The sequence below is a fragment of the Rousettus aegyptiacus genome, unplaced genomic scaffold (assembly GCF_014176215.1).
Source record: "Rousettus aegyptiacus isolate mRouAeg1 unplaced genomic scaffold, mRouAeg1.p scaffold_m13_p_6, whole genome shotgun sequence".
NCBI classification, from domain to species: domain Eukaryota; kingdom Metazoa; phylum Chordata; class Mammalia; order Chiroptera; family Pteropodidae; genus Rousettus; species Rousettus aegyptiacus.
In genome coordinates this window covers 31,142,342-31,161,797 of record NW_023416309.1, presented here as the reverse complement: position 1 = coordinate 31,161,797, position 19,456 = coordinate 31,142,342, and the positions used below count along the sequence as shown (strand labels likewise).

Genomic DNA, 19,456 nt, shown 5'->3' with positions numbered 1-19,456 from the left:
GCCGCCATGAAAGTCAGGATGCTTCATCTACCCTTCGGCCTGATCTGCCACATTGAGGTGGAGCTCGTTTAATGGGAAGGGAGTAGCAGGCAGGGTTTGCTGAGCCATCAGGGCACCAAGGACCACCACACTTTCCCTGGCTTCCTGTTCGCTGGTGGAGATTCCCTTCAAGGGTGGGCTCAGACCCAGAAGGGGGCAAAGGTGCCCAGAAACAGAGAGACAATAACATTCACAAGAGGAGAGTTGGAAAGGAAACAGCACAAGCTGGAAGTAATTGATGTGTCTTTAGTGCTTCAAATATGCCTGCTTTTGTTTATTTTTTTAATCTCAACAAGTCACAGGCACTGAATGGTAAATCAGATTTGTTTCCCCCAGCTTTTGGTACTCCGGCTTAAGAGGAGCTTTTATAAGCTTTAAAGATAAAACTTCAGAAAGTCCTAGCTCTGTGCCCAGGAGGCAGGAAAAACAGCCATCTGACTAAAGGAAGGAAGTGGCAAAGGCTGGCTGATCAGTCCTCCCAGAAAATGAGGTTGGAACCAGGAAGTACAATGAGGTAGGAACCCGACAGACAAGTTTGCTGGGAGCTGATAAAAGTAAGAAGTCATGAGACCGGGAAAGTTGAGGAGCTGGTTTGTTATTAACATAGTACCTAAAGGAAATCCTTATAGGTTTCCAAGCAGAGAAATGGACAGTAAGAATATTCTTCTGGTGAAAGATGTTTCTAGTATCTTTTCTTGTGGCAGATTAAAACAAATGGCTGTGAGGGCACACTGACCTGTCTGTAGATCAAATTCAGTTTTAAAATTAGAAAGGATGGAAGTAGATTGTAATTTTTCTAATGCATGTTTTATTCAAATAACAAGAATGTTTTTAGTGCTACCAACACCATTTAGTTATTTACTCAATAAATATGTATTAAATATCAACTATGTGATCATCTCTCTGGGAGATACAGAAGAGGAAGAAATCGATAGTCTCATCAACAGAAGTGTATAAAAATGTGCCGAAGAGGAAAAGGACACAATTAATTTTCCAAGGAGCAGTGCAGATAGTGTACCATCTGTTGAAGGAGAACCCCCTGAGAGCTGGAGTGGTCTGGGGAAGGCAGGTAGATGGGGGACGGGAGCTGGTTCAAAGGGAACATTCCAGTCCAGAGACAAATTGGCAAAGACTTGGAAGGAAGCATAAACAGAGTATCTAAAGGAGGGATTCAAAAGCCATGTTCAGAGTCGGTCAGAAGTGAGAGAGTTGAAGAGGAAGAGGTCAGTAGGGGCTACACCAATGATCCAGAGGCAGAGAGATGAGACTGGGAGGCTGGGTCAAGCATAGCCTATCCTAATAGTGGGCTCCCACTGGCACTTTCAAATATCCCAGGGCCCAGCCAGCTGTCCAAGCTGTATAAAGAGTGAATTGGACACCTGTGCTCCAAATCCCTGCTTGTGCCAGGAAATGAATACTTCTGATGCCTAAGAGGAGCCTGGAGAATAGAACAAAACCCCAGGAAAGTGAGCTTCCCATCTGCAGCCCACATCCCGGCAGCCCGCCCACCATTGTAGAAAAGGGGGATTAATGAGATGCAGATTGTCCAAGGCCTGGCCTTCTATTATTCATTTTTCTTGGAAATGTCTGAGGTTGTATAATCCCTCTCTAATTCCATATGCCATACTTAGCTTACATTTTGACAAGCATGGACTGGGCTGGACTGGGAGGTCCTGCCTTCAGCCTGTACTGAGGACCCACCACACATGGCCAGTGCACCCATTCCAGGTGGCATCAGTTAGCCCCAGAGCCCAGATCTCTGGCACTAATCACAGTTCAGAAAACCAGAAAATAGGGTCTTTTTATTTTTGCTTCTCCTCTTTTTATATTTTGAACGTAACAAGAGTTTTTCTCTAACATCAACCTGAATTAAATTTCTGAGTTTTGAAAATTCACAAGAATTTTTATTTAATCTGTAAGTGCTCTACTCTCAGAGTGATTCCGTGACTTGGGTTTCCCTTTCTAGCTGGGGCCCTCTATTTTATTTTCATGGATGGCCTGTAATTTCTTCTATTATCCAGTAATTTGTATCCAGAATCCCCTGTTCTGAACCAAAAGTTTCTTGGCTTTCTATACCCAATAACATTCATAGAGTAAGGAAAGACAAGATGTTTCTTTGGGTTTTGGTAACTTTCTTTTTCATTAAAAATGTCGAAACACAAACCACAGATCTTCTTAATATTTTTATCCAACTGTGAAAAACTGATGTCTGCAAAATATATAAATCTATACCCCTTCAGAAGACCTCTAATTAGCTCAGTGCCACCCACGTCACTCCTGTTCCTCACTGTCCTGCTTGTTTGACGTAGTTTGCTGCTTCATCCTTATTTTCTAGTCACTGGTAACAGTGGGTGTTATCTCTTAGTGTCACATCTTGAGAGTGCAGCCCAGCAGGGTGTAGCACAATGCTGGCCTTAGAAGTGTTCTAAAAGGCTTGTTTAATAATCGCCACAAATTGATGTTTGAAAATCCTTGTGTTTTTCCTCGGAACTGATCTTGCTCCCTCCCACCAATCCCCCTAACTGGGACTCACTCGGGTCTCAATTCCTGTAACCTCTGAGCCGAATGGACCACTAGAATGCCCAGAGTCTGTCTCTGTTACCCCAGCCAATGCTTGGGGAGCAGCCCACATACTACATCTTTCTCTGCCTACTTCTCTACATCAGTGGTTACCCAGGAACACAATATTCTGGATAGAGAAATTGAGTTCTGAAAAAGGATGGGGGAGACCTGGGGGGTTTTGTTTGGTTGGTTCGTTTTTTTAATCCCCTTCTTCCTGACTTTCTGTTAGGAAACCATCTTTCTACATATTTCCAGAATTTTTGATTCTGAAAGTGCATGCTCCAGAGGACAGCACACAGCCCAGGCCTGGCTACTTCTCTTCCCTTGTTTTGGTAATTGATTCAGGGGGTGGGTGTGTGACGCAAGCAAAGACAAAATGTCATTCTCAGGGTTTTTGCCGGAACTCTTAGGAGAGAGATACTATCCTTTTGCTGGATTTGAAAGCTGATAAATTGTAAGCGTGAGGCTTCTGGTGGCCATTTTCTCATCATAAGGGAAGAACCTTCTGGAGTACTAAGCCAAGAGAAGAAAGCAGAGATCTGGAGAGACACAGATGTCTGGTGACATTTTGTGAGCCCCTGGACCTACCTATGCCTGAGCTTTTCATTTATGCTAGCCAGAAAGATTCTTTTTTTTGCTTAAGACTGCTTGAACAAGGCTATTCTTCAAAAAAGAGGCTTCCCCGCCCCCACCCCCATGCCTTGGTACTTAGAGTCTACTGTTAATGGAGGCTCTTCCTGTGCTTACTGATATGCTAATGTCCAGGAATGGATTGATTCCTGTTTATCCACTGATTAAGACACAATATAGAAATACGTAGCCTTATGAACTCTGCAATCATTTCCAACATATCTTAGTCAATATTCTTAATCTCTTCTTTCCTAAACACGACAAAGTAATGATTAAGTAGCAAAATTTACAGGTTGTTTACCTGTGTGAAGACTGATAGATAATGAAAGGTCACAATGTGAGAGGCAGCAACATAGGACCTGCCTGATGCACACAACTGATGCCCAGTCCCCAAAAGAGTGATCATGAATTTATCATACACAATCTAAGTTCCTCTTCAGAAGTGGCTAATCAGGGCCAAGAGAAAGGACTTCCCAAAGCAATAATATTTCTGATCCATAGACCTAAAAGCTAAATCTATTTGTTAACAGGACCTAAACAAACACCATGAGCTTTGATATTAAGCAGACTTGTATTTAAATCCCAACATTTGTAACTTACTAGTTGTGTGAAATCTCAAAGGAGCTTTCTTAACTTAATTTCCTTTCCCATAAATGGGAATAATACTATCTATCTCATAAGGTTGTTGATGATACTCAAAGAAATTATAAATTTAAATATTTTATCTAGTCACTGGCACATAGCACTCAATAATTGAGAACCATCATTACTAACAGTAATTATAATAATAATAATAATAATAATAATAATAATAATAGAGGCAGTAAGAGTTTGCTCACTCCTATTGAAATTTTATGTGTTTGGTATAACTAGAATTTTAGAACTATAAAACAGCATTAAGAACAATTATCTTTAAATAGGGCCGTGGTGTCCGTTAGCCTGGCATATAAAGATTGGGAGAGCAGAGAGATGGAAGGACATTTTGACCAATTTCGTTGAGGCCAATACAAAGTATGTACCTTAACTAAGCTATATTTCTCAAACACAGAATTTCGTGCACTAATTCCTGCTTACTTTTAATTCGGGAAAAATGTCCCATTTAAGATAATGCTAACAGATCTCTTTTAACAGTTAAATTATATAAACTTTACTAAAAGATAAATGCTAATACATTTCATTTATTTGTTCGGCCTCTACAAATGACATCTGAAATGACATATTAAATTTGTCCTCAAAGGAGAATTTTGAAAATATACTCTAGAGTTCCTCATTTAAAAAATATGGCATAAAATGTAAAGAAAACTGAATATACAAACTGAAGGAGAAAAAAAACAATGCCACATAATCAAACAGAACAACAAAATAATGTCAATGAATGTAACAGTAACATACACACATATGTGATTCTAGTTCATTTATATCCTGATAACTGAGTTTTAAATGGTTTTTAAGTTTAGATCTCCTTTAAAATCAAACCTGGATCCTGTGGTAGGTAGAGGAAAAAGGAAAGGGAGTCACAATCCCCCACTTGAGCTGAGGTGCGTATGTCTTCTGCTTCGTTGTGTTTAGGGCTCTCTGCCCTGACTTTCAGTCCAATCTCCCCACATCAGCGATGGCCTACTCTAAGCGGCACACGCCTAGCCAGAGTGATTGCGCCAGGGATAGGTATGTGAAAAAATTCTGCCCGACGATAGTCGGGTTCAAGATTTCATTGAACGTCTTGGGAAGAAAAACTCACTTTTTTCCATAGGACCTGAAAATGAGAGGATGTACTCCTACAATCTCTCGTAAAACATGAGATTGAAGCCACCCAAAGAAGAAGACAGAGCTGAGAAAGGGAAGAAACTGAGTCTTGAAAATCCCCTTTGGAGCCTTGAATGCTGCTGTGCCTAACCTGCTCCCTCACCTTTCTAATCTGTGGAAGCCCATGGATTCCCTTTCTGTTTAAGCTAATTTAGGCAAGGGTTTTGCTACTTGCGAATTGAAGTGACCTAATAATATCGAGATTCGGTATCAAAACAAACAAACAAAATCAAGAAATTTCTAAGTTCAAATCAAGCATAAGCAAATCAGGAAAGTTCTGTGATCACAGCTGAGATGTGAACGACCAGCACAGAGGTCTGTTGAACCTAGAAAACTTCTTCGAGTCGATCCATAGGCTCATGACACACCTTTAGATAAAAAATAATTAAACAAATAAAACCTCTGATTTATGCTGTGTGGCCATGTCTGTTCAATTGGGGAGTTTCGAGATAGAAATTAAGACAAGTATCAGAATCTAAATAGTGGCTCCGGCAGGGAAATGGATCAGGGCTTGGGTGGTCTCTTCAGGAAATTAGCCGAGGATTCAGCCGTTTTACAACAACTGTCCTGATCGGGAAAAGCAAAGGGATAATAGCTTGCTAGATATCGAACTGAGATGCTTGCAACAACTGCATTATTTAGGGCTTCTGTGACTTCAGATAAGAGGTTTTTCCCAAACTTGGGAAGGTGCCTTTAGGGCCAGAAATAAAGGGGTGTGACTCTTCTAGCACACAAGCAGAAAGTACTCAGACAAACGAGGAATTGTAGTTTTTATGAAATGGGGACTGTACAAAGCAGATGCATTAGGAATTTGGAACCAGTTTAAGACAGTACATTGTTTGTTCAATTCCTGGTAGAAATCCCGCCCCCCAAATTATTTTTAATCGTATATGGCAACTTATTTGCCAAAAAAGAGCTTTGATGCAATGCTAGCATAAAAATCACTTAAAGCCAGCAGTTCAGAAGACTCTCAGAACTCAGAAATTTCGCTTCCAAACCACAGCTAGTCCAGTGCCCGTTTCTGGCAGGGTGGAGTGGAGTGCAGAGTGATGGCAGGCTGTGAGGCTGAGGAGGCGACAGAGGCAGCAGCCAAATTTTTTCTTTGCATTAAGAACTTTGTATTAGAACTCTAATATTCTTCTGATCCGTGTATTTGAAGTATTTGGCACTATTTAATTCTGCTTCTACTGGGTAAACATTAGGAACTGTTTGAAAAACAGGAGAGGATTAACTCAGCCCAGTACACATTCAAATACCAAGGTTTGAGTCCCCTGGGCAAGAAGTTTGCCAACCACAGAAGGCTAGTGCTCCACTGAGGAAGCCAAAGGAATCATTCCACACCTTAGGTCCTCCCCATGCCATAAGATGGCTCATCTGTGTACCATGTGTTAAGCTGCATTTATAGCACAAAAACATTTGCAGTACATTCAATCCTCGTTTTATATGGCAAACAGGAGAAGGGATCTGGCTCTGTGATGAAAAACACAGTATCCAAAATAAAATGAATGATTCAATAAAAGGCTGAGAATCAGCCCTAGAATAGTGCCTAGGACATAGCAGGCACTTATAAGTATATGTTGAGTGAATGAATCAAAACAGAAGCAAACGAATAAATGAATGAATGAATCACTAAATTGATCAATTGATTGTGCCATTTAAAATGAGACCTGTAAGAAAACCACTTCAAAACTTTTGAAAGTGGAGTAAGATCACAGTTGGCCAACAGGACAAGTATTTATAGTTCATCCATCTTGCACAAGGTAAAGTGGAAAATACTGAGGGGGAGGGATATACAAAGATGTAGCAGTATGGTTTCTGCTCATATTGCTTGCTCCACTTGAAAAAATAAATATACTAGGAATACAAGAATTACACTGTAAATTCTCTTCATGAAACAAAGGATATAGAGAAAAAAATCTTACAAGTGTTTGTATAAGCTTTAGGGGTTGAAGGTCAGAGAAGGCTTCGAGCAGAGATAGTATCAGTGTAGGGAGAATTTGAATCTGTGGATAGGAGGAGCAAGGCTTGTCTGTCAAGGGAATGTATGATGTGAATGCAATCATGTGACATATTTAGGACCAGACTGACATCTAAATATCTCTAATCTGTCCATATCTCTCATCCTCTCTACCATGCTCCTGGTTCCTGCCATCATCTCTTGCCTGAATTGTAACCTCTACTTGGGTTTCCAGTCTCTTTATTTAGTATTCTTCTAACCCACTGTCTTCAAGGCAGCCAGAATGATCTTTTTAAAAGATAAATCTTATCAGTTTCCTCCCCTGCTTAAAATATACAATGGTTCCTCACTGACCTTAGAACGAAGTTCTAACTCGCTAGGCTTTCAAATCCAGCAGGAGCTGGCCTATTTTCTGACCCCAATTTCCACCTTTCCAGCCCTAATCCACTCTGCCTTCCAGCTATACTGAACTTCTTTTATTCCCAAGAATGCTATGCTGTCTCCCCAGGGCTTCATACATGATATCCCAATCACTAAGAAAAAATTTCCCGTGTTTCACCTGGCTAAATCTTATTCACAGGTGAGATTTCAGGCTAGATAGCACTTTTTCTGCAAAGGGTCCCTTCGGGGTCCAGGTTACATGTCCCTCCTCTGTTCTTCCAGATGCCTCTGTGCTTCCTGCTCATAGAGTTTGTCACACTGAATGATCAGGTTTAGTGTTCCATGTTGCCACCAGACTAAGTTCCATGGGAGAGGCATGAGGCTTATGTCACCAATCTGTTTTCAACACAAAATACAGTGCCTGAAACTTGTTAGATATTCAATAAAGTTTTGTTGAATGAATGGATGAATGAATGAATGTTGTACAAACAAGTTAGGAGGGGATTAAGAATTGCAGTGGGCCTTGAATGACAGGCCAAGGATTCTGAATTTTGTCTTCAAAGTACCTTATTATTAAACTATTTTGAGTATAAAATATGACAAAAAAAGAGACGATGAAATTATATTCAAAAGAAAAAATAGATATAATCGATTTTATGAGAAGAGAAAGTTGGAGAATAAAAAAAGAGAAGCCAAAGATTTCATTTCACAAAAATGAAGGACTTGAAAGAAGGAGATGTGACATCAACTGTGCGGTTTGAAGTGCTTCTTAGATGAATTATTAATATTTGGAGACTTTTAAGATTGGATTCAACTTAAGTTGGTCCTCAGAACTAACCATAGGCCACCCTCCCTTAGTGCCATGTCATAAACACTGGTACATGTCTCACCCAAACACATGCACATGCATAAAAGAGGAATACAATATCTCAAAGATAATTTGTAAATAACGTTTTCCATGTAGAGTGAGCTGCATTTCTTTGATAGAGGAAAGGCAATAGTAAAGATTTAAAGTTGAATAGAGGAGATGGATACTCTCAAGTCTGACTGCACTTGAACTGGAGTTCCAGTCAACATGTGAGCTGGTCCTCGGCTTACCCAACCCACAAGGCTGAGCTGGTCCTTGTTAACAAAATTTAAAAAGAAGAAGAAAAAGAAAAAGTTAAAATGTTTTCATTGTTCTATTTTTATGTGTGTGATAAGCACCAAGTAAGCAGAGGAGGGACAAAAACTCCAGCTAGTTTGCAAATACTGTAAAGGTCAAAATAGTCCAACCAACTATAGTGAGTTGTCTTAGAATACGTTAGCCTAAATGATTCCTAAGCCTTATTCTTCCATTCAGTAAAATGTTGTTTGGATTATAATATTAATATAGAACTAACATGACCCACACTGTTGAGATTATTCAAAGAGTAGAAAATTGCACAACTGAACATTTTTCTTAGTCTTCAGAGCCTTAGGGTCATAATTTATAGGAATCACTGTGTTGGCTTGGCTACTGAGTATTCACTAAGTGTTGACAGCTTCTTCAGTTCTGTACAAGACAGAAAAAGAAGTCCCAGTTTCTCCTAGGGAAGTGATAATATAAGTTGGGCCAGCAAAGAATTCAGCATAATATAGACAAGGTGTGGTGGTAAAGTAATGACAGGGAATTTTTTAAACAAAAATACCACAATTCTATTCAAGAGAGCTCTCTGCAAATCCATCACCTTGGGGGCATGGTACTATTAGTTCAGAGATATATCTATTGCTCAGACACTACAATGCAGTGTGGTATAGCAAAAGACACATAAACTGCGAATTCTGACCATTACCAGCTGCATGACCGTAGGCAGGTTTCCTCACCTATGAACTCCTTAGATTCTCTTGTAAAATGGAGATAAGATACCATGCTTCAGTTTTCTGAGGATCAATGAAATGATTCCCAAAAGTACCAGTCTTGAGAGTGCTTGTCACCAAAGGCAGCCATTGCTTGTTGTGTCATTGAAGTTCAGTTTTAGTCAATAGGATAAAATCAGTCTTGTTAGGTAATCATAAAATTTTTTGACTGGCAGCAGAATTACTCAACTTGATGACTCCTACAGACATCAAACTTAGTCCCCATATTAGTTTCTTAGGGCTGTTGTAACAAAACGCTACGTATTGAGTGGCTTAAACAATAGACATATATTCTCTCACAGTTCTGAAGTCTAGAAATCCAAAATCAAGGTATCAGCAAGGCCATGCTCTCTCTTTAAAAGCTCTAGGGGAGGATCCTGTCATGCTTTTTCCTAGTTCTGGTGGTCCTTAGCCATCCTTGAAGTTTCTTGGCTATAGACTTAGCACTCCAATATCTGCCTTCATTATCACATGACATTCCTCTGCATGTCTATATCCCTATGTGTCATCTCCTCTCCTTTTAGGGACATCAGTAGATAGAATTTAAGGCCCATCATAATCCACTTCATTTTAACTAATTCTATCTGCAAAAATCCTATTTCTACGTAAGGTCACATTCTGAGGGTCTGGATGGATGTAAACTTTGGGGATTCACTGACTTTGTGTGTGTATTCTCATGATTTTAAAACTTTAGTTAAACTATTGCTTTGTCCCTCCGTGAATGTGGAATGAAGAACATACTCGTGCCTGCCTCGGCTTACCAACTGATACTCAACTCAAAGGGACCGGAAGAGCAATTCTGTCTCTCTCTCTCTCTCTCATTCACTCTCTCTGCAGCAAAAAAAAAAAAAAAAAAAAAAAAAAAAAAAAAAAAAAAAAGGAATAATAAAGATGACATCTTTCTCTAAATTTAATCTATCCAGAAAATGATGATTCAGGCTGAGTTATTCCATTTTCATCTCCAGCCTCCAAGCTTTGTATAGTTATACAGTTTACATTTGTATAAATATCAAAAATGTTTATAGACATGTATAGATAGATATATAGCATTTATACAAAAAGTTAAAGATGTTCCCCAGTCTCAAGTGGAACCCCTCCCTTGAAGAAAACATTTTAGATGGAGACAGATGTTCACATAAGACCTCCTTCAAGGAACTGTTAGAGAGTCCTTCCCAAAGAGAGGTGGGAGACCCACCAGGGCTGCTGAGGGTTTTCAGTCACGTGGTGTCCTGCGAGTCTGTGGTCCAGGCCAAGCTCTCCGCTTCAATGACTGAGTTGTATCAAGCTGAGCAGACACAATGACCCCATTCTACAGTCTCTGTGTCTCATGAGGCAGGTGAGCCATACGCAGAAGGCATCAATCTCAAAAGGAGTCAAGTCCTAATCTGATTCTGGGTGACTGGAAGGGTTATAATTATTGCCAAGATCAGCATAGATATTCCTGGGTTCCCCATGCCAAAATCTAAGGTCCCAAGGAGACTTGTCAGAGGCTCAAGTGCAGTAAATATATAGAAGAACCCAAAAGGGACTGTGGGACAGAGTCAGGCCACCTGAGACCCAGCATGAAGAGAGAGACTCTTCACCAGAACACTGACTGTCATGTGGGGGAACATTTTGCTCAACTTTTGAGGCCTGTGATTTTAGCTACGGAAGATTATGGAAGCCTTATCAACTCTCCTTCTCTTTTAATAAAGCATTCCTTTGATTCGTGCTAACCAGTGTTATTTACGAGTTGAAGAATTGAAATCGGCCTCCTGAGCGGGCAAGAGAACAATTTTTCAGATTGCGGGTGAAAACCAAAAGAAGTGCTTGGCCCTCATAAAGTTCCCTAATTCCCTTCTTCCATAGTGATCTTCGACATCAGGCTTGCACTTGAAAAACTTCTCTGAAGGGAACTTAATCTGAGAAGCAAGGAGAACACTTGAAAACTGAAATGCCTGCAAGAGGAGTGGCAAGCTTAAGAATCACAAAGTCCAATGCTTGCAAAGGCCACGCGGGTAACCTCAGGATGAAGTGGAGCTAGTTTAGGTAGCAGTGAGCACAAGAAAGAATTCTGTTGAGTGAGAGCAGTGGCTTCTAGCACCAGCCTGTTGGTGTCACGCAGGAATATAGGCCCACAGTTGCTACGTTTTTTAAGAGAAACTCAACATCTAAAAACTTGGGATGCAATCTGCCCATTTTAACATCTTTATTGCAATATAACTGATATACGATCAACTGCACATGTTTAAAATGTACAATGTAATAAGCATATATATGTATATGCATATATTTATATGGACGTATATTCACCTGTGAATTAGAACCAAAATCAAGATAACCAAAACATCCATTATTCCCAAGAATTTTTTTATTCCCTTTATAATTTCTCTTGCTCGCCTTCATTCCCATGCACAGGCAACCACATTTATGCTTCCTGTAACTATAGATTCATTTGCATTTTCTAGAATTTTATGTAAACAAACTCATATAATGTGCAATTTTTTCTTTGGTCCGGTTTTTTGCACTGCCAAAATCTCTTTTCATTTATGAAGCAGATTATCATGATTAATATTATATATTTTTTCAGCATACTTATTTTGAGACTCACTCATATTGTGTGTATCATTAGTTCATTCATTTTTATTGCTGAGTAGTATTCCATTGCATGTATGTACAACAAGTTGTTTATCCTTTATCTGTAATGGACATTTGGGTTGTTTCTAGTTTGGGGACTACTTGAATGAAATTGCTATAATATTTTTGTGTAAGTCACTGGATATATTCTTCTGTTTCTTTTGGATAAACACCTAAGAGTAGAACGGCTAGGTCATACAATAGCTAAATATTTTTAAGCTGTTAGAAAAGTACCAAAATGTTTCCGGAATGGCTGCACCGCTTTAGATTCCCGCCAGCAGTGTATGAGAGTTCCATTTCCTCCACATGCTTGCTAACAATTGATATGGTCAGTCCTTTAAATTTTAGCCACTTTAACAGTGTGTAGTGCTATGTTGTTGTGCTTTTAATTTACATTACCATAATGATTAATTTAATTGAGTGTCTTTTTAGGTGTTTATTTGCTGCTCATGTATCTTCCTTGATGAAGCATCTATTTAAATCTTCTGCCCTTTTTTATTGGGTTATTTATTTTCTTATTATTGTGTTTTGAGAGTTCTTTACATAATTTCTATACATGTCCTTTATCAGGCATGTGATTTTTAAATATTTTCTCCCAATCCATGACTCATCTTTTATATTTCCAACAGTGTCTTTTAAAACAAAATTCAGCTTATTTTTTTTTTCTTTCATGGATCATGATTTTGGTGTTTCAGCTAAGGTCATAAAGATATTCTCCTACATTTTCCTTTCTCCCTATTTTAAAAGGCTGGAAATAAATTTAAATTCTATGAAAGTTCTGTATAGGCTAAACAAAACACATTTATAGGTTCTATCTAGCCTCAGAGTCATCTGTTTATAATCTTTACTTACTGCATAATCCCTTGTATCCCTAATTTTATATCATGCAAAGCTAACAAAATCCTTGCTTAACTTTTTCACTGCACACCATCTTTCACAAAAAATACAAATTGTAAGTTTTGTTTGGAGTCACCTACACAGAAGATCAATGCCTCCTTTTAAAAAAGTATTGCGACGTCCTAACACTTGTATTGAGTATTGAAAAAAAATGAATAAATACTGCTTTAGTTCCCTTGAGTCTGAACTTCTTGGAGTTCTGATCAGATGAAAATAACATTCACTAGCATGATCTATTAGTCAACTTTTGTTGAACTTTAATGAGAAAATTGTAGAGGCGATGGGATTAGGAGAAGGGGCAGAGAGAAACCAGATTTTTCTGTTTAAATTTTGTTTTCAGGTAATTAGGGTCAGTGTCAGTTGGGGTCCTTTATTCTTTAGTGTTATCTCAGAACTCAAAAAAAAAAAAATTCCAAAACACTAGACTAATTAAATGCTCTTCCTTTAACATGGACTCTTCAGGATAGTGTTTTTAATATAGTGGAGGAGATAAAATTTTTGCCCTGGGCAGATGTTAGAAACATTTTTGTGTAGTCAAAAGAGAAAGAGTGTTCTTAGCCCCTCTGGCATTGTTCTGGAAATCCACACAAGATGCAGGAAATTAGTTGTCTCATGTCCGAACACTGTTCACAAGAACAATCTTTAAAAATATAATCAGACACCACTAAAATGCAGGGTGAAGTTCAGAATGTGTGATGTGTCCTGAGACCACAGAAGCTTAAGAACGTCAGTAGGTGGATGGGCAGTCCACTGGCAAGGGAGAGTGGAAGTTTAGAAAAGCCATTTATTGGAAAAGAGCTTTGCTGGACCCTGTGAAATCACTAAAGCATTAAACTTTAGTAACTAAAAAGGAGAAAAGACAAGTATTGAGCCCCAGTGTTCTGTAAACGCATAAAACTTTTCTTCTATTACAGGCAAGATGCTGGTTTGGGTCAAAGAGCATAAACTTACGTTGGAGACTCTTCTACTCTGTTGATTGTTTCAGCAATGGTTCAAATACAGTACTGAATCCTGTAAAAAGTATTTTCAGAGAAGCAAAAATTTTCTATTGCCCTTAGAGGAGACTGTTGCTTCTGAACTCCCTTTATCTCCTCTCTTAGGGCATATGTGATATTCTCAAAGCAATAGGACAGTTTATTCTTCCTCTGAAGCCATTTCACGCTATTCAGAGGACCAGCAAGAGGTTAAATATCTCCCAAACTTCCAGAGTCAATAGTTGAGGCCTGAATATCCCTTAAAACCTCACTTCCTTGATCTTGCACCAGCAACCAGGTACCTTGGCCTCTTTGTATTTCTTTCAGCATTTAGTACTAGTACTTGATCTGTTTATCATAGCCCAGAATGAAGCCACCAATTCTCACTATTAATCCAAGGTAGGGTGAGTTTGAAATCTAAATATACATGAACTGAGAAAAAAAATCCTTCTAGCAAATCTCATTACAGCAGAACTTGAAATAAGTATATGGGACCTGTTATCTTAAGAGTTCCTCCATGTCCCTCAAAGAGAGGATTAAAAAACTAAAATTTGGGACATTTTTTTTTTCCTGAATTGTGCAGAGGGATGATAATTGGGCAAGGGAAAAGTTTAACTCCATTTTATTTAGTAGAAAACACATTGCTCACTAGAAAAAGGCAGCCATTCTATTTTAGTTTACTATATATCAGTCCCAAGTGCCTTGGTCTAGTAAGGAAAGCACAAGCCATGAGTTTTATGGACTGGGGTTTGTATAGCAGCCCTACCACCTGCTGCTGTCTGTGTGGCCTTGAGTGAGTATTCTGACCTCCCTGAAACTTAGCGTTATCACATATAAATGAGGTTATTGACATGCAGCCTGGAATGTTGCTGTGAGGAGTCCATTGCACTTCAAGAAGCTGAGCAAGGTAGCCAGGAGTGGTGGCTGTTCTGCACCTGTTCTCACTGCACTGTAGATTCCATCATAGCATTCACCACCATATTTCATAACTGCTTATGTTATCTCTGACTTTCCCCAATACCCTGTAAGGGCAAGGGCCTTGTCTCATTTGCTCACCTTTACGGTATTCGCTGACACAGGCCTCCTACAGAGGAAGCTCTCTATAAATATTTTTAGAAGGAAAGAAAGAAGGAAGGAAGGGAAGAATAGGTTTGTTAGAATAGTGAGCAAATGATTAAAAGCATAGACTTTGGAATCAAAATAGACATCAAATCTAAATTCTGTGACTCACTAGTTGGGTGACTTTGAGCAAGTTATTCAACTTTCATCAATAGAAAAAAAGATAGTAATACCTACCTCGAAGAGATGAGATAAGGGTTATGAGATTTACTTTGCAAAGAGTTCAGCATCGTTCTCAGCACATGATAAACGCTTGGTGATCACTATGTAGTTTAACCGAAGTCATCTTTCTGATTGTCACATTAAAAACTTTTGGGTAATGATTGCTTTGATTCTTGCTGGATGAAACAGGCAATGAAATCATGCAGAACTGCCTTCTCTATCACTAGAAATAAGTTTAAATAATCAGCACTATCCTATAACTGTATGCAGGAAAGGATGAGTTGCCACTGTTGTTAGCAAGCCTAACCCTGTGGGCTGTGTGGAATTTTAACCAATTCAGACAGGCATTTGAACACCCCTATCTGTATGTCCAAGGCACAGGGCTAAGTGTTCTGTGGTGTTCAGATATAAAGCACATTCTGCCCTCCAGGAGCTGACAACTCATAAATCACTACAAGAAAAGGCAGACAATGACCAAGTGCTCTAGCCCAAGTGCAGACCATGGTCTGAAACCCACAGAGTGAGGAGAGGTGACTTGCTGATTGGGAAAACGAGCTCTAGGTACAAATCGCTGTCTCACTATTTTCTGGCTGGGAGAAACTTTATTTCCTCATATATAAAGCGAGAGCAACTAGAGTATCTGCTTCACAGAATGGTAGTAAGCATTAAATGATATCATACTCTTGACTGGACACAATGCCTGGTTCATGTTCAATAAATGTTAGCCATTATTGTTGTGGCTATTATTATCCAACTAGTATTATTTTAACTGGAGAATAGTAATATTATTATAAATATTAATATATAGTATAACTGCTAGCATATTATTCTATATCTCTATCTTACTATAGTTAATATCATAATGTTAATCAGTATAAAACTAATAGTATAATAACAGCGTTTATAACATGATAAGTGCTTCATGTAAAATTTAGCTTCTGAGCTAAGTCTTGAAAATGGGCAGCATTTAGGCAATGTTTGGCTATTCAATATCTAAGGAATGAAAGCATGTACTTTTATCTGATGGCTTTAAAGTTTCTAATCAGTTGTAAGTTTAACTAACATTCTCCAAGTTCGAGACCATGGGCAGAAGGCTCTGTAACCAAAGGGTTAATGAGGACGAGCCTGGAACCAGATATTCTCAGAGGTGAAGGAGACAAAGAAATGCCATTCAGCAGAAATTGCCCAGGTCAGTGCTTTCCCGTGTTCTGTCTGCTTTACCCACCTAGACATCCCACAGGAGAGCAAGGGCAGTGCTCATCAGAGCACTCCACACACTATAAATATTCACTTCACGACTACTGGATTATTAGTATTTATGATGAAAACAAATTCCCCTTTGGGACTCCTGCTCAAATCTATTGGCACCTAGTGGATCCTTTAATATTTAAGTTCCTCCATCTTCAAAGATCCACATCAGAGTCTTTCCTGAGGCTGAGGACTGAACGTTCTTGCACCTGGGAATTTCCCTCATGGCCAGAAAACCCAAAGAGGGAAGCATTTCATGCATAAAAGAAATGTTAAAGGGAGAAGATAAAGCAAAGAAGAAGGGGTGGATCTTGAAGTCTAAAAACCACACATAAACATTTAAATTAGCCTTCCTCTACACCTTCCCCCATTCCCATTAGAAGCTTATAAAACAGTGTGAGTGTGTGTTTATACACACGAGTGCACATGTAAGCATTAGGAAGGGCACAATCATTTAGAGCTGAAATGTGCATTGACTTCCCAGAAAATGTTTCATAAAGTTTGTTTGTAAAATAAATCTAAGGCGGCCATTCTCAAACTTCAATGAGCACAGAACCACCTGGAGAGCTGCTGAAAATTTATATTTCCAGCTCCAGGGAGCTTGCTTCAGTAGGTCCAGGATGGAAGTCTGGAATCTTTATTTTTAACAAGCATCCATGTAATCCCGATGCAAATGGTTCTTGAATCACTTTGAAAAATGCTAGTCTAAGGTTTATATTTTTCTCTCTCTACATTTTTTCTGTCCTTCTATCATTTAGGGACAACTTTTAAACATTTTTTTTCCAATTTTTTCACTACATACAAGATTCCCATCATTTGCACAGGTGGATTTTTTTTTCCATTTTTGGAAATGATTTAGTTTCTAAAAGCTAAAATGCCTTTTCATTGAATTGCGCTGGGACAAATGTAGTGGAGACAGCTTTATTTATTCTCAGCTAGATGATGACAGAGAATACCAGAAAAATTTTCTCTCAAGGGCTTTCTCCAAAAGCAGTTAAAACAGGAAAGTCAGCTGAATGGGGTCTCCTGTGAACTGTCCCTTCTCTGTTAACTTAAAAGCTATGTGGTCATCTTCTGCACAGAGCACATGGCCATGGAAACTTAGCCATATGTGCCAGGGGGAATCCAGGGCTATGGTTTGGTATGTGTAAGCCGCACTGTGCAAGTGTGAGGCAAACCAGAGGGTCCCTGGCACCCAGTCAAGAGGCAGGTAACGCAGTCTGCCCTAATCCTGCTGTTCTGAGATTTGCCCTCCCATGGCTTCCAGTGGAAGGGCCCAGGCACCTGTTCTGAAAGAAGGAAACTTGACAACGTAATTCACAATGTCTTTTGTGTCCTCTCTTCATTTGAAGTTGAATAAACTGCTCTTGGAGGAGGTGGAGAAAGGATAAAGGAAGGCTCTTGGGTACCAGGACCAGACCATTGCCCCTCAGAACAAGCCCTGCTATGGAGGGCAGGCACTGAGTAGAAGAGCAGGAGTGATGATAGATACTGAACTTAATGGCAGCTATAAAAATCCTCCTAAGAAATTTGAAGACCAAGAAATATTTTAATCTGCGAAAGTTTTCACAAAGCTGTTAGAACAATAGTTAACCCCCTTGCTCTTCAACAAAGTGGCTGTAAGCCCTGCTGTTTTAACATCTATGAATTTCAGTTTCTTCTTCTATGAAATAAGGGTATTGCAGCTGATGATTTCTATGAGCCCTTCCAGCGCCAACATCCTAAAAATGAATGTTTTATCCAAGTTGTACCTGAGAAGTTTCTTATGATTAGCTACACCGATCTTTAATAGTTGCAAAGTTAGTTAGCTATTACTGTGTAACAAACTACTCCAAAATTTAACACCTTAAAGAGACCATTTAATTTTGCTCACAGTTTTGTGGATCAAGGATTTAGGAAGAGCTCAGCTGGGTGATTCATCTCTGATTCCAACAGGGGCTAGAGGATACATTTCCGAGATTCTCTGTTGGCTTCTTTACTCACCTATCTGATGTCAATCCGCCACAGTCAGCATTCATATAGAAGTTAACTTCCAACGTGATTAAAGTGACCAGCCCGCCCAAAAATATATTCTTTCATAAAACTCCAACGATTCAGCCTTCTTAAAACAAGAAATCTGATCTCCTTTACCCTGGGAGCAAGGCTCCTCCCATAGCCCCTCATGCCCTGAAAATCTATGCCTACACCAAATTTATCTGCACCCCCCCTCCCTTTCAGGAGCACCTCTCAGCTGCTGAGCCAATCACTGTCTACAGTGGTGCTGAAACAACCTGAGACACTGATGAGAGCCTCATCAGCCTGGCGGCTTCACGTCCCCTGATCTCACTTATTTCTAGCCACAGCTTCCAAACCAGCGCCATTTCAAGAGACATTGACTCAGCAGCCAAGTTCATCGGTGTGGGGCCGACACAGTAGGGGCGGCTGGCTCTGGGGCTGGAACTGGGACTGTGTTTGGGAACCTCATCATTAGTTATGCCAGGACCCCTTCCCTGAAACAACAGCTCTTCTCCTATACTATTCTGGGCTTTGCCCTCTCAGAGGCCACAGGGCTCTTTTGCCTGATGGTGGCCTTTTTCACCCTCTTCACCACACGAAGGAGCTGTATCCACCTCCTGTAGTTCTCTCATCTGCCCCCTATGTTCCTTTTCCTGTATCTCCCCATGTAGCCTGGGGAAAGTGGTTGGCTCAGGATTTAGTAGACAGAAGACAGATAAATACTGTATCAATAAGTGGGCTGGGGGTGGGGGGTGGACAAGAAAGCTGTTCGAGATATCCAATGATTGTTTTATGGTCACTTCATACCCAGACAAGAAGCTGATTGCTGAAGAAGGTCAAGTTCATAAAGGCACTGTATATAGACCAAAAAGCTATTTTTAAATAGAAACTGATAGCTGTTAAAAACAAAGTGGGGGGAAAAAGACTTGTTTTAATGCAATTGACTTTTATCTTTGATAATGCTCAGCCCTTGGCTGTTTCACAAAGAATGGCATGAAAATTGCTAAGAAGTATCCAGTAACTATCTACAAAGCCCTGTCGCTGAGGGCCACTTCATGGGGGCAGAGGATAAGCTCATTGCTTAGTGCTCTGCTTATGGTACTCGGTGTGACACAGATGCCACCCTTGCAGTCTACACACAAACAGATCTTTGTTGCTCTGGGTGCAGCAAATTCTTTACCATGAATAATCCACT

General features: G+C 39.6%; 1 pseudogene; it reads left to right on the top strand.

Annotated features, from left to right (window-relative positions):
* Positions 1-4,843: 4,843 nt before the first annotated feature.
* On the top strand, positions 4,844-18,884 carry LOC107501759 (annotated as a pseudogene).
* Positions 18,885-19,456: the final 572 nt, after the last annotated feature.